The 13241-nt window shown below is 34.9% G+C and overlaps 1 long non-coding RNA gene across 2 annotated transcripts; it reads left to right on the top strand.

Annotated features, from left to right (window-relative positions):
* Positions 1-8706: 8706 nt before the first annotated feature.
* On the top strand, positions 8707-13015 carry LOC307003922. 2 transcript variants are annotated; one of them, XR_013798886.1, is made up of 4 exons: positions 8708-9208; positions 9271-9367; positions 10127-10183; positions 12766-13015. It is a non-coding gene; the product is annotated as an uncharacterized lncRNA (long non-coding RNA). The 2 variants fall into 2 exon arrangements; XR_013798885.1 differs by having other exon boundaries at positions 8707-9367.
* The last annotated feature ends 226 nt before the right edge of the window (positions 13016-13241 follow it).

Here is a 13241-nt window from a genome sequence, read left to right as displayed (position 1 = left end):
TGAACTTTTTTATAAATACTCAGAGACTCCTTCTGATGTTACGGCAGCCAAAAAATAAGTCCATATTTGACCCAAGGAACATATTTTTGGCCAAATAATAGTCAATCTTGAACTTTCTATACATACTCAAAGACTCCTGATGTTACGTCAGCCAAAAAAGAAGTCCATATTTGACTCAAGGAACATATTTTTGGCCAAATAATGGTCAATCTTTAACTTTCAATACATACTCAAAGACTCCTTCTTATGTTACGTCAGCCAAAAAAGAAGTCCATTTTTGACCCAAGGAACATATTTTTTGCCAAATAAAGGTCAATCTTGAACTTTCAATACATACTCAAAGACTCCTGATGTCATGTCAGCCAAAAAATAAGTCCATATTTGACCCAAGGAACATATTTTTGGCCAAATAATATTCAATCTTGAACTTTCTATACATACTCAAAGACTCCTGATGTTACGTCAGCCAAAAAATAAGTCCATATTTGACCCAAGGAACATATTTTTGGCCAAACAATAGTCAATCTTGAACTTTCTATACATACTCAAAGACTCCTTCTGATGTTGCGTCAGCCAAAAAATAAGTCCATATTTGACCCAAGGAACATATTTTTGGCCAAATAGTAGTCAATCTTGAACTTTCTATACATACTCAAAGACTCCTGATGTTACGTCAGCCAAAAAATAAGTCCATCTTTGACCCAAGGAACATATTTTTGGCCAAATAAAAGTCAATCTTGAACTTTCTATACATACTCAAAGACTCCTTCAGATGTTACGTCAGCCTAAAAATAAGTCCACATTTGACCCAGGGAACATATTTTTGGCCAAATAATAGTCTATCTTGAACTTTCTATACATACTCAAAGACTCCTGATGTTACGTCAGCCAAAAAAGAGGTCCATATTTGACCCAAGGAACATATTTTTGGCCAAATAATAGTCAATCTTGAACTTTCTATTCATACTCAAAAACTCCTGATGTTACGTCAGCCAAAAAAGAAGTCCATATTTGACCCAAGGAACATATTTTTGGCCAAATATTAGTCAACCTTGAACTTCCTATACATACTCAGAGACTCCTTCTAATGTTACGTTAGGCAAAAAAGAAGTCCATATTTGACCCAGGGAACATATTTTTGGCCAAATAACAGTCAATCTTGAACTTTCTATACATACTCAAAGACTCCTTCTGATGCTTCATAAACCATATAGATGTCTATATCTGACCTTTTGAACTTATTTCTGGTCAAAGGGTCTTCAAATGGATTTAAACTATTTACATTTAGAGACTCCTTCTGATGTTAAATCAGCCATAAAGAGGTCCCTTTTGACCTACTCAAGGTAAATATTGCCCTCGATCTTGAAATTTCTATACTTTCTCTCAGACTCCTTCTGATGGTAAATCAGCCATACAGAAGTACTTATTTGACCCAAGGAACATATTTTTGGGCGAATAATAGTCAATCTTGATCTTTCTATACATACTCAAAGACTCCTGATGTTACGTCAGCCAAAAAATAAGTCAATTTTTGACCCAAGGAACATATTATTGGCCAAATAATAGTCAATCTTGAACTTTCTATACATACTCAAAGACTCCTGATGTTACGTCAGCCAAAAAATAAGTCCATATTTGACCCAAGGAACATATTTTTGGCCAAATAATAGTCAATCTTGAACTTTCTATAAATACTCAGAGACTCTTTCTGATGTTACGTCAGCCAAAAAATAAGTCCAAATTTGACCCAGGGAACATATTTTTGGCCAAATAATAGTCAATCTTGAACTTTTTTATAAATACTCAGAGACTCCTTCTGATGTTACGGCAGCCAAAAAATAAGTCCATATTTGACCCAAGGAACATATTTTTGGCCAAATAATAGTCAATCTTGAACTTTCTATACTCAAAGACTCCTTCTTATGTTACGTCAGCCAAAAAAGAAGTCCATTTTTGACCCAAGGAACATATTTTTTGCCAAATAAAGGTCAATCTTGAACTTTCAATACATACTCAAAGACTCCTGATGTCATGTCAGCCAAAAAATAAGTCCATATTTGACCCAAGGAACATATTTTTGGCCAAATAATATTCAATCTTGAACTTTTTTATAAATACTCAGAGACTCCTTCTGATGTTACGGCAGCCAAAAAATAAGTCCATATTTGACCCAAGGAACATATTTTTGGCCAAATAATAGTCAATCTTGAACTTTCTGTACATACTCAAAGACTCCTGATGGTAAATCAGCCATACAGAAGTACTTATTTGACCCAAGGAACATATTTTTGGCCGAATAATAGTCAATCTTGAACTTTCTATACATACTCAAAGACTCTTGATGTTACGTCAGCCAAAAAATAAGTCAATTTTTGACCCAAGGAACATATTATTGGCCAAATAATAGTCAATCTTGAACTTTCTATACATACTCAAAGACTCCTGATGTTACGTCAGCCAAAAAATAAGTCCATATTTGACCCAAGGAACATATTTTTGGCCAAATAATAGTCAATCTTGAACTTTCTATAAATACTCAGAGACTCTTTCTGATGTTACGTCAGCCAAAAAATAAGTCCACATTTGACCCAGGGAACATATTTTTGGCCAAATAATAGTCAATCTTGAACTTTTTTATAAATACTCAGAGACTCCTTCTGATGTTACGGCAGCCAAAAAATAAGTCCATATTTGACCCAAGGAACATATTTTTGGCCAAATAATAGTCAATCTTGAACTTTCTATACATACTCAAAGACTCCTGATGTTACGTCAGCCAAAAAAGAAGTCCATATTTGACTCAAGGAACATATTTTTGGCCAAATAATGGTCAATCTTGAACTTTCAATACATACTCAAAGACTCCTTCTTATGTTACTTCAGCCAAAAAAGAAGTCCATTTTTGACCCAAGGAACATATTTTTTGCCAAATAATGGTCAATCTTAAACTTTCAATACATACTCAAAGACTCCTGATGTCATGTCAGCCAAAAAATAAGTCCATATTTGACCCAAGGAACATATTTTTGGCCAAATAATATTCAATCTTGAACTTTCTATACATACTCAAAGACTCCTGATGTCATGTCAGCCAAAAAATAAGTCCATATTTGACCCAAGGAACATATTTTTGGCCAAATAATAGTCAATCTTGAACTTTCTATACATACTCAGAGACTCCTTCTGATGTTACGTCAGCCAATAAAGAAGTCCATAATTGACCCAAGGAACATATTTTTGGCCAAATAATGGTCAATCTTGAACTTTCAATACATACTCAAAGACTCCTTCTTATGTTACGTCAGCCAAAAAATAAGTCCACATTTGACCCAGGGAACATATTTTTGGCCAAATAATAGTCAATCTTGAACTTTCTATACATACTCAAAGACTCCTTCTGATGCTTCATAAACCATATAGATGTCTATATCTGACCTTTTGAACTTATTTCTGGTCAAAGGGTCTTCAAATGGATTTAAACTATTTACATTTAGAGACTCCTTCTGATGTTAAATCAGCCATAAAGAGGTCCCTTTTGACCTACTCAAGGTAAATATTGCCCTCGATCTTGAAATTTCTATACTTTCTCTCAGACTCCTTCTGATGGTAAATCAGCCATACAGAAGTACTTATTTGACCCAAGGAACATATTTTTGGCCGAATAATAGTCAATCTTGATCTTTCTATACATACTCAAAGACTCCTGATGTTACGTCAGCCAAAAAATAAGTCAATTTTTGACCCAAGGAACATATTATTGGCCAAATAATAGTCAATCTTGAACTTTCTATACATACTCAAAGACTCCTGATGTTACGTCAGCCAAAAAATAAGTCCATATTTGACCCAAGGAACATATTTTTGGCCAAATAATAGTCAATCTTGAACTTTCTATAAATACTCAGAGACTCTTTCTGATGTTACGTCAGCCAAAAAATAAGTCCACATTTGACCCAGGGAACATATTTTTGGCCAAATAATAGTCAATCTTGAACTTTTTTATAAATACTCAGAGACTCCTTCTGATGTTACGGCAGCCAAAAAATAAGTCCATATTTGACCCAAGGAACATATTTTTGGCCAAATAATAGTCAATCTTGAACTTTCTATACATACTCAAAGACTCCTGATGTTACGTCAGCCAAAAAAGAAGTCCATATTTGACTCAAGGAACATATTTTTGGCCAAATAATGGTCAATCTTTAACTTTCAATACATACTCAAAGACTCCTTCTTATGTTACGTCAGCCAAAAAAGAAGTCCATTTTTGACCCAAGGAACATATTTTTTGCCAAATAAAGGTCAATCTTGAACTTTCAATACATACTCAAAGACTCCTGATGTCATGTCAGCCAAAAAATAAGTCCATATTTGACCCAAGGAACATATTTTTGGCCAAATAATATTCAATCTTGAACTTTCTATACATACTCAAAGACTCCTGATGTTACGTCAGCCAAAAAATAAGTCCATATTTGACCCAAGGAACATATTTTTGGCCAAACAATAGTCAATCTTGAACTTTCTATACATACTCAAAGACTCCTTCTGATGTTGCGTCAGCCAAAAAATAAGTCCATATTTGACCCAAGGAACATATTTTTGGCCAAATAGTAGTCAATCTTGAACTTTCTATACATACTCAAAGACTCCTGATGTTACGTCAGCCAAAAAATAAGTCCATCTTTGACCCAAGGAACATATTTTTGGCCAAATAAAAGTCAATCTTGAACTTTCTATACATACTCAAAGACTCCTTCAGATGTTACGTCAGCCTAAAAATAAGTCCACATTTGACCCAGGGAACATATTTTTGGCCAAATAATAGTCTATCTTGAACTTTCTATACATACTCAAAGACTCCTGATGTTACGTCAGCCAAAAAAGAGGTCCATATTTGACCCAAGGAACATATTTTTGGCCAAATAATAGTCAATCTTGAACTTTCTATTCATACTCAAAAACTCCTGATGTTACGTCAGCCAAAAAAGAAGTCCATATTTGACCCAAGGAACATATTTTTGGCCAAATATTAGTCAACCTTGAACTTCCTATACATACTCAGAGACTCCTTCTAATGTTACGTTAGGCAAAAAAGAAGTCCATATTTGACCCAGGGAACATATTTTTGGCCAAATAACAGTCAATCTTGAACTTTCTATACATACTCAAAGACTCCTTCTGATGCTTCATAAACCATATAGATGTCTATATCTGACCTTTTGAACTTATTTCTGGTCAAAGGGTCTTCAAATGGATTTAAACTATTTACATTTAGAGACTCCTTCTGATGTTAAATCAGCCATAAAGAGGTCCCTTTTGACCTACTCAAGGTAAATATTGCCCTCGATCTTGAAATTTCTATACTTTCTCTCAGACTCCTTCTGATGGTAAATCAGCCATACAGAAGTACTTATTTGACCCAAGGAACATATTTTTGGGCGAATAATAGTCAATCTTGATCTTTCTATACATACTCAAAGACTCCTGATGTTACGTCAGCCAAAAAATAAGTCAATTTTTGACCCAAGGAACATATTATTGGCCAAATAATAGTCAATCTTGAACTTTCTATACATACTCAAAGACTCCTGATGTTACGTCAGCCAAAAAATAAGTCCATATTTGACCCAAGGAACATATTTTTGGCCAAATAATAGTCAATCTTGAACTTTCTATAAATACTCAGAGACTCTTTCTGATGTTACGTCAGCCAAAAAATAAGTCCAAATTTGACCCAGGGAACATATTTTTGGCCAAATAATAGTCAATCTTGAACTTTTTTATAAATACTCAGAGACTCCTTCTGATGTTACGGCAGCCAAAAAATAAGTCCATATTTGACCCAAGGAACATATTTTTGGCCAAATAATAGTCAATCTTGAACTTTCTATACTCAAAGACTCCTTCTTATGTTACGTCAGCCAAAAAAGAAGTCCATTTTTGACCCAAGGAACATATTTTTTGCCAAATAAAGGTCAATCTTGAACTTTCAATACATACTCAAAGACTCCTGATGTCATGTCAGCCAAAAAATAAGTCCATATTTGACCCAAGGAACATATTTTTGGCCAAATAATATTCAATCTTGAACTTTTTTATAAATACTCAGAGACTCCTTCTGATGTTACGGCAGCCAAAAAATAAGTCCATATTTGACCCAAGGAACATATTTTTGGCCAAATAATAGTCAATCTTGAACTTTCTGTACATACTCAAAGACTCCTGATGGTAAATCAGCCATACAGAAGTACTTATTTGACCCAAGGAACATATTTTTGGCCGAATAATAGTCAATCTTGAACTTTCTATACATACTCAAAGACTCTTGATGTTACGTCAGCCAAAAAATAAGTCAATTTTTGACCCAAGGAACATATTATTGGCCAAATAATAGTCAATCTTGAACTTTCTATACATACTCAAAGACTCCTGATGTTACGTCAGCCAAAAAATAAGTCCATATTTGACCCAAGGAACATATTTTTGGCCAAATAATAGTCAATCTTGAACTTTCTATAAATACTCAGAGACTCTTTCTGATGTTACGTCAGCCAAAAAATAAGTCCACATTTGACCCAGGGAACATATTTTTGGCCAAATAATAGTCAATCTTGAACTTTTTTATAAATACTCAGAGACTCCTTCTGATGTTACGGCAGCCAAAAAATAAGTCCATATTTGACCCAAGGAACATATTTTTGGCCAAATAATAGTCAATCTTGAACTTTCTATACATACTCAAAGACTCCTGATGTTACGTCAGCCAAAAAAGAAGTCCATATTTGACTCAAGGAACATATTTTTGGCCAAATAATGGTCAATCTTGAACTTTCAATACATACTCAAAGACTCCTTCTTATGTTACTTCAGCCAAAAAAGAAGTCCATTTTTGACCCAAGGAACATATTTTTTGCCAAATAATGGTCAATCTTAAACTTTCAATACATACTCAAAGACTCCTGATGTCATGTCAGCCAAAAAATAAGTCCATATTTGACCCAAGGAACATATTTTTGGCCAAATAATATTCAATCTTGAACTTTCTATACATACTCAAAGACTCCTGATGTCATGTCAGCCAAAAAATAAGTCCATATTTGACCCAAGGAACATATTTTTGGCCAAATAATAGTCAATCTTGAACTTTCTATACATACTCAGAGACTCCTTCTGATGTTACGTCAGCCAATAAAGAAGTCCATAATTGACCCAAGGAACATATTTTTGGCCAAATAATGGTCAATCTTGAACTTTCAATACATACTCAAAGACTCCTTCTTATGTTACGTCAGCCAAAAAATAAGTCCACATTTGACCCAGGGAACATATTTTTGGCCAAATAATAGTCAATCTTGAACTTTTTTATAAATACTCAGAGACTCCTTCTGATGTTACGGCAGCCAAAAAATAAGTCCATATTTGACCCAAGGAACATATTTTTGGCCAAATAATAGTCAATCTTGAACTTTCTATACATACTCAAAGACTCCTGATGTTACGTCAGCCAAAAAAGAAGTCCATATTTGACTCAAGGAACATATTTTTGGCCAAATAATGGTCAATCTTGAACTTTCAATACATACTCAAAGACTCCTTCTTATGTTACGTCAGCCAAAAAAGAAGTCCATTTTTGACCCAAGGAACATATTTTTTGCCAAATAAAGGTCAATCTTGAACTTTCAATACATACTCAAAGACTCCTGATGTCATGTCAGCCAAAGAATAAGTCCATATTTGACCCAAGGAACATATTTTTGGCCAAATAATATTCAATCTTGAACTTTCTATACATACTCAAAGACTCCTGATGTTACGTCAGCCAAAAAATAAGTCCATATTTGACCCAAGGAACATATTTTTGGCCAAATAATAGTCAATCTTGAACTTTTTTATAAATACTCAGAGACTCCTTCTGATGTTACGGCAGCCAAAAAATAAGTCCATATTTGACCCAAGGAACATATTTTTGGCCAAATAATAGTCAATCTTGAACTTTCTGTACATACTGAAAGACTCCTGATGTTACGTCAGCCAAAAAAGAAGTCCATATTTGACTCAAGGAACATATTTTTGGCCAAATAATAGTCAATCTTGAAATTTCTATACAATCTCAAAGACTCCTATTGTTACGTCAGCCAAAAAATAAGTCCATATTTGACCCAAGGAACATATTTTTGGCCAAAATAAAGTCAATCTTGAACTTTCTATAAATACTCAAAGACTCCTGATGTTACGTCAGCCAAAAAATAAGTCCATTTTGACCCAAGGAACATATTTTTGGCCAAATAATGGCCAATCTTGAACTTTCAATACATACTCAAAGACTCATTCTGATGTTAAATCAGCCATACAGAAGTCCATATTTGACCCAAGGAAAATATTTACGGCCTAAGAAATCCTCGATATTGAACTTTCTATACATACTCAGAGACTCCATTTGATGTTACGTCAGCCAAAAAAGAAGTCCATATTTGACCCAGGGAACATATTTTTGGCCAAATAATAGTCAATCTTGAACTTTCTATTCACACTCAAAGACTCCTGTCAGCCAAAAAATAAGTCCATATTTGACCCAAGGATTATTTTGGCCAAATAATGGTCAATCTTGAACCTTCAATACAATCTCAAAGACTCCTTCTTATTTTACGTCAGCCAAAAAAGAAGTCCACAATTATTATTTGTTGTAAAAGGCTACTTAATGCTGTTGTCTATTACATTATATTTTGTACTACTGAAATTCCCACAATAATTTCAGCAACATATTTTTTGAAATGCATCATAGATACATTTTCCAAAGAAATGTTAATTTCCAAAAAGGTGTTGCAACGTTACTTGTTTAAATTTGAACAATGCGCATAACACACGTGACTAGTCCTGATTGGTTCCAGAGGCGTTGAACGGCTGTGATTGGTTCTTATGATAATGCGCTCGCATTTCACTCAGAGCTTCAGTTGCTGTGCATGCGGTCCTTGAATGTGATTAGGTTTAGAAGTTTAAATTTAAACTGTTAAAATATTTATAGCGATCGTGTTTCTTTAGAGGACTTGGAGGAAACCACGCGATTGATATGGATTGGGTGATGTTTTTTGCGATTCACTTTTTGAAACGTGAACAGATCTGGTGAATCGTTCATCGGAGGGATATAAATGTCAGTTTTTCTATCGAAGATGAACGAAAGTCTTAAATGGTTTGGAACTACTAAAGGGTAAGTGATCATGACAGCATTTCGTATTTTTGGCACAAAGTGTAACATCACGTCTTTTTCAGTTCAGCTACATTTGACCATCAGAGCCAAGATTTTCAAGTCAAAGTCGAAGCACACTCGAAGAGATGAAGATTCTGCCTCAGAAGTTAGCAGCTACTGGTAAGTTTTAGTTGCTGTTTGCATAAATAAATAGCTCACTGTTTAGTTGTTTTCCTAGGTGGAAAGGTCTGCTATGCATTTGCTAATATGACTTGCACGTGGGATACTGACTTTAACCGCTGTAACATGATGCTGACACTGAATTCTAGCAACTTCTGCACTGTCAAAGTCTAAAGTCTTTGATGAATCTGTTTAAAATCTACGTGGAGTCTTAAAACAACTAAAACATTGTCCAATGCATCTGCAAAAAAAATTATTAGTTATTATAATATGTACATCATTACATTAATATCATTTTTATTTGCTGAAGCTGTGTATTTATTTCTGATTTCCTGAAGAATTTGCCTTCGTTGTTATGATGTTAATGAAATGATCTTTAAAAAGTTTGAAAATAACATGTTATGAATATAGTTACCTTTGTCTTGAGCTGACCAGCCAATAAGGGTAGTGTGTGTTGATTGGTGTTTATATTTGTTCAAGATTGATAACCTTATTGCCTTTTTGATAACTTTCTAATATATATTTCTTATTACAAATAAGTACAAAGATTAAATTGTTAAAAGGGATGCTTATAAGAGAGCATACGTCTGAAACTGCTGAGTCTGTGAAGGGTTTTGATTATATTACCCACCAAGTACATTGTACTCAGCGTACTGTCATTCTTAAAAACAAAACAAATCATTCTTCATAATTTGCCTGCCTTATATGTTTGTGTATATATATAAATATAAATCTCGGTTTTTATTTGTTGTTTTTCAGACTAGCTACTATAGAAGAAAAACAGAAATCTGAATGCAGAGACAAGCAGAGAAGAGAGTAAGTAGAGATGATCCGATTGATTCCATTTTCGCGTGATCGGCCATGACCTCGGGCGCCGTATGATTAACATCGCGCAACATCGGCAATCACACATGCACACGGAACACACATGTAGAAAACCTCGTGAATTACGGCCATTTCACACACCGCAAGCGTGAGCAACGTGTTTTGTTTTTTTTTTGGTGTGGATGCTCTCCACACCAAAGCCGGAGCGTTACGTAATTAAAGCAGGAGCTCACGCTCAATTAAAGTGAAAACACGCTTTTGATGGACAAAATAAATATGATTTCACACAAAAAATGCACAGAATTTGCATGTTTAGTGTGTTTAACAAGAACTGGAGTAGGCTAGAAAATGAACACAAAAATATTTGTAGAAAATTTACCCATTTAAACTTGTTTTAATTATTCAGTTTGGGTAAAAGTTTATGGTGTTTTATTAAAAAAATTAAAGTCCCTGTAAAGTCAAAATTAAGTATGTGTTCTGAGTTTGTCATATCACAGAAAAATGTGTTATTAGCCACCCAGCCAAATTTGAATGATAAAAAAAGCCGGCAAGTACATAAAATAAGCTATTAAAATCTTGAAAAAATGAGCAGTGGTCTCTGCTCTCAAACGCTGGGGGCGTGTCCGCCGGCTGCGCTGAAACCTGTCTGACTGACATCAAACTTCTCGAGTGACTTTATGCATGAAAGACTCGGTCTCTTTTGTGGTCGGAAGGGACTGCTTTGTGAACAGATAGTTTAAATTACTTGGCTAAGAAATCATATTGATCATATAAATAAACAAAAAAATCACGTTAGAGTGTTGCAGTATTTATTAGCCTACTTACTGTGGACTACCTACTATAATTATAACATAAGCACACAAGGCAGCCTACCCTCATTGGTGGGCACGCACTGCCGAGGATGGCACAGTTGTCGGCGCGACGGGAGGATGAAGGCCGAGACGGGAGATAGTCGGTTCGGCCACATTCACCAGTAACAGCGGATTATCAGAGCATCCCAGTTGTCTCCGACGAAAGTTTATAAAACTATCCCGTGTAAAATGATCACTACAGAGGCTGGTTTTGGTGGTGATCCTCAGCTCTCCATCAAGGTGGCTCTTCACAAAATTAATCCACCTCTTCTTGATGTGATCGTTTTTAGGAAATGTTGGACACCGATCTGTTTCGTACATGATCGCATCAAGGTAGTACGCATTTCCGTGACGAAGGCATAGCTAACTAGCAAACTGTAGGCTGTAGTAATAATAGTACTAACAGTAACTTAACTCGCGATTGAGCGCCAAACTGATGCGTATGTGCTCTGTCTATATTGTTAGAGAGCGGCCAGGCTCAGGGGCTCCAGTGCGTCATCAAGTAGGGGCGTGTCCAGGAGCTCAGGGGCTCCAGTGCGTCATCGAGCCCCCGTTTTAGCCCCGCCCAAAAAATCCGGAAAATAGCAATGGTGAAAAACTGTTTAACGGTCTAACTCCACAATTCAGTACTTCGCAGTTCACAGTCTTTGTAATATGTTTTAGCAATACATTTCTAACATTTATAATGTGTTTAGAATTTTTTTTTAGAATTGCCTTTACAGGGACTTTAAATAAATGAAGAGTTCAGATGCAATTTAAGCCTCTAAGTGCCAATCTGAAATTTTCTTCTAGAATGATCATTTTTATAAAGCTTGAATATTTAAGTTCAGTAATTTATCTTAAATGGCAACGAAAATTACCTATTATTTGTCATTTAAGTGAAATTACTGAACTTAAATATATGAGCTTGATAAAAATTATAATTTTAGAATAAAATTTCAGATGGCACTTAAAAGCGTTTGAATCTGAACTCTTCAAATATGTGTGTGTGCTGTAAAGGGGTTGGAAAAATTTTAATCGGAATCGGCTAAAATCGGTATCGGCAGGTCAAACTCAGTGAAGAATCGAAACCGGCCTAGAAAATTGTAATCGGTGCATCTCTAGTATGCATCTCTAGTATGTGTTTCTGTACATCACTTTTTTTTGCTCTCTAAGTCAAAGACTAAAACAAATAATAATGCTAAAAATAAAGATTAGCATTTGTTATACATTATAATTATTATACTTGTTGGCTGGGTATTTTTTCAGTTAAACAGTTACATTTTCTTTTTTTTTTCTTTTTTTGCTGTGATACAGTGTCATGTATACATGTAGACCTCACTGTTGTTCAGCAAGACGTAATGTTTGTGCTATTTTATGTCGATATTTTATTAACTCCTTTATTGCATTTTATTACCATTTTATATTGGATGTCTTCTGTTAAAATATATGAACTAAGCATTACATGCCATTTTAAAAAAATGTCTAGGTTACGACTGTAACCTCTGTTCCCTGAGAACAGGGAATGAGACGGTGCATGACGCTTTGGGGGAATGCCTTTGGGAAATCACGGCAATCGAATTTGGCGACAACCTATGACACTATTAGTGCGACCCAGAAGTATAAAAGGGGCGCCTAGATACGCAGTGCAAGTTCCCTTCGAAAGGGAACAGTGACTTTTTTAACGGATGTTAATTTTGCTTTAATATTTAAAAAAATAAAAATCTTTTTCCCTTTTCATAGATACTGTGATCAAACCGTTTCCGACCACGACAGTGTCTGAGGTGCGAGCACTGATCAGAAGAAAATGCAACAATGAGGCAACTCCAAGACCAATCACTTCAATTCGCTTGAAGGATGAAGGACTGTTTGCAGCTATTGTATTTAACTTTGTTTGACTTGAAGGAATAGTTCACTTTAAAATTAAAATTGTCATCATTTACTCACCCTCATGTTGTTTCAAACCTGTATGAATTTATTTCTTCTGCTGAACACAAAGGAATATATTAGAAGAATGTCAGTAACCAGACTGGGTCCCATTGATTTCCATCGTATAATTTTTCCTACTATGGAAGTCAATGGTACCCAGAAACTGTCTGGTTACTGACATTCTTCTAAATATCTTCCTTTGTGTTCAGCAGAAGAAATAAATACATACAGGTTTGAAACAACTTAAGGGTGAGTATATGATGACAGAATTTTCATTTTAAAGTGAACTA

Source organism: Phoxinus phoxinus (assembly GCF_949152265.1).
Source record: "Phoxinus phoxinus genome assembly, chromosome: 9".
Lineage (NCBI taxonomy): Eukaryota > Metazoa > Chordata > Actinopteri > Cypriniformes > Leuciscidae > Phoxinus > Phoxinus phoxinus.
Note: the sequence above shows the minus strand (reverse complement) of the source record. Positions and strands in the feature narration are given on the sequence as shown.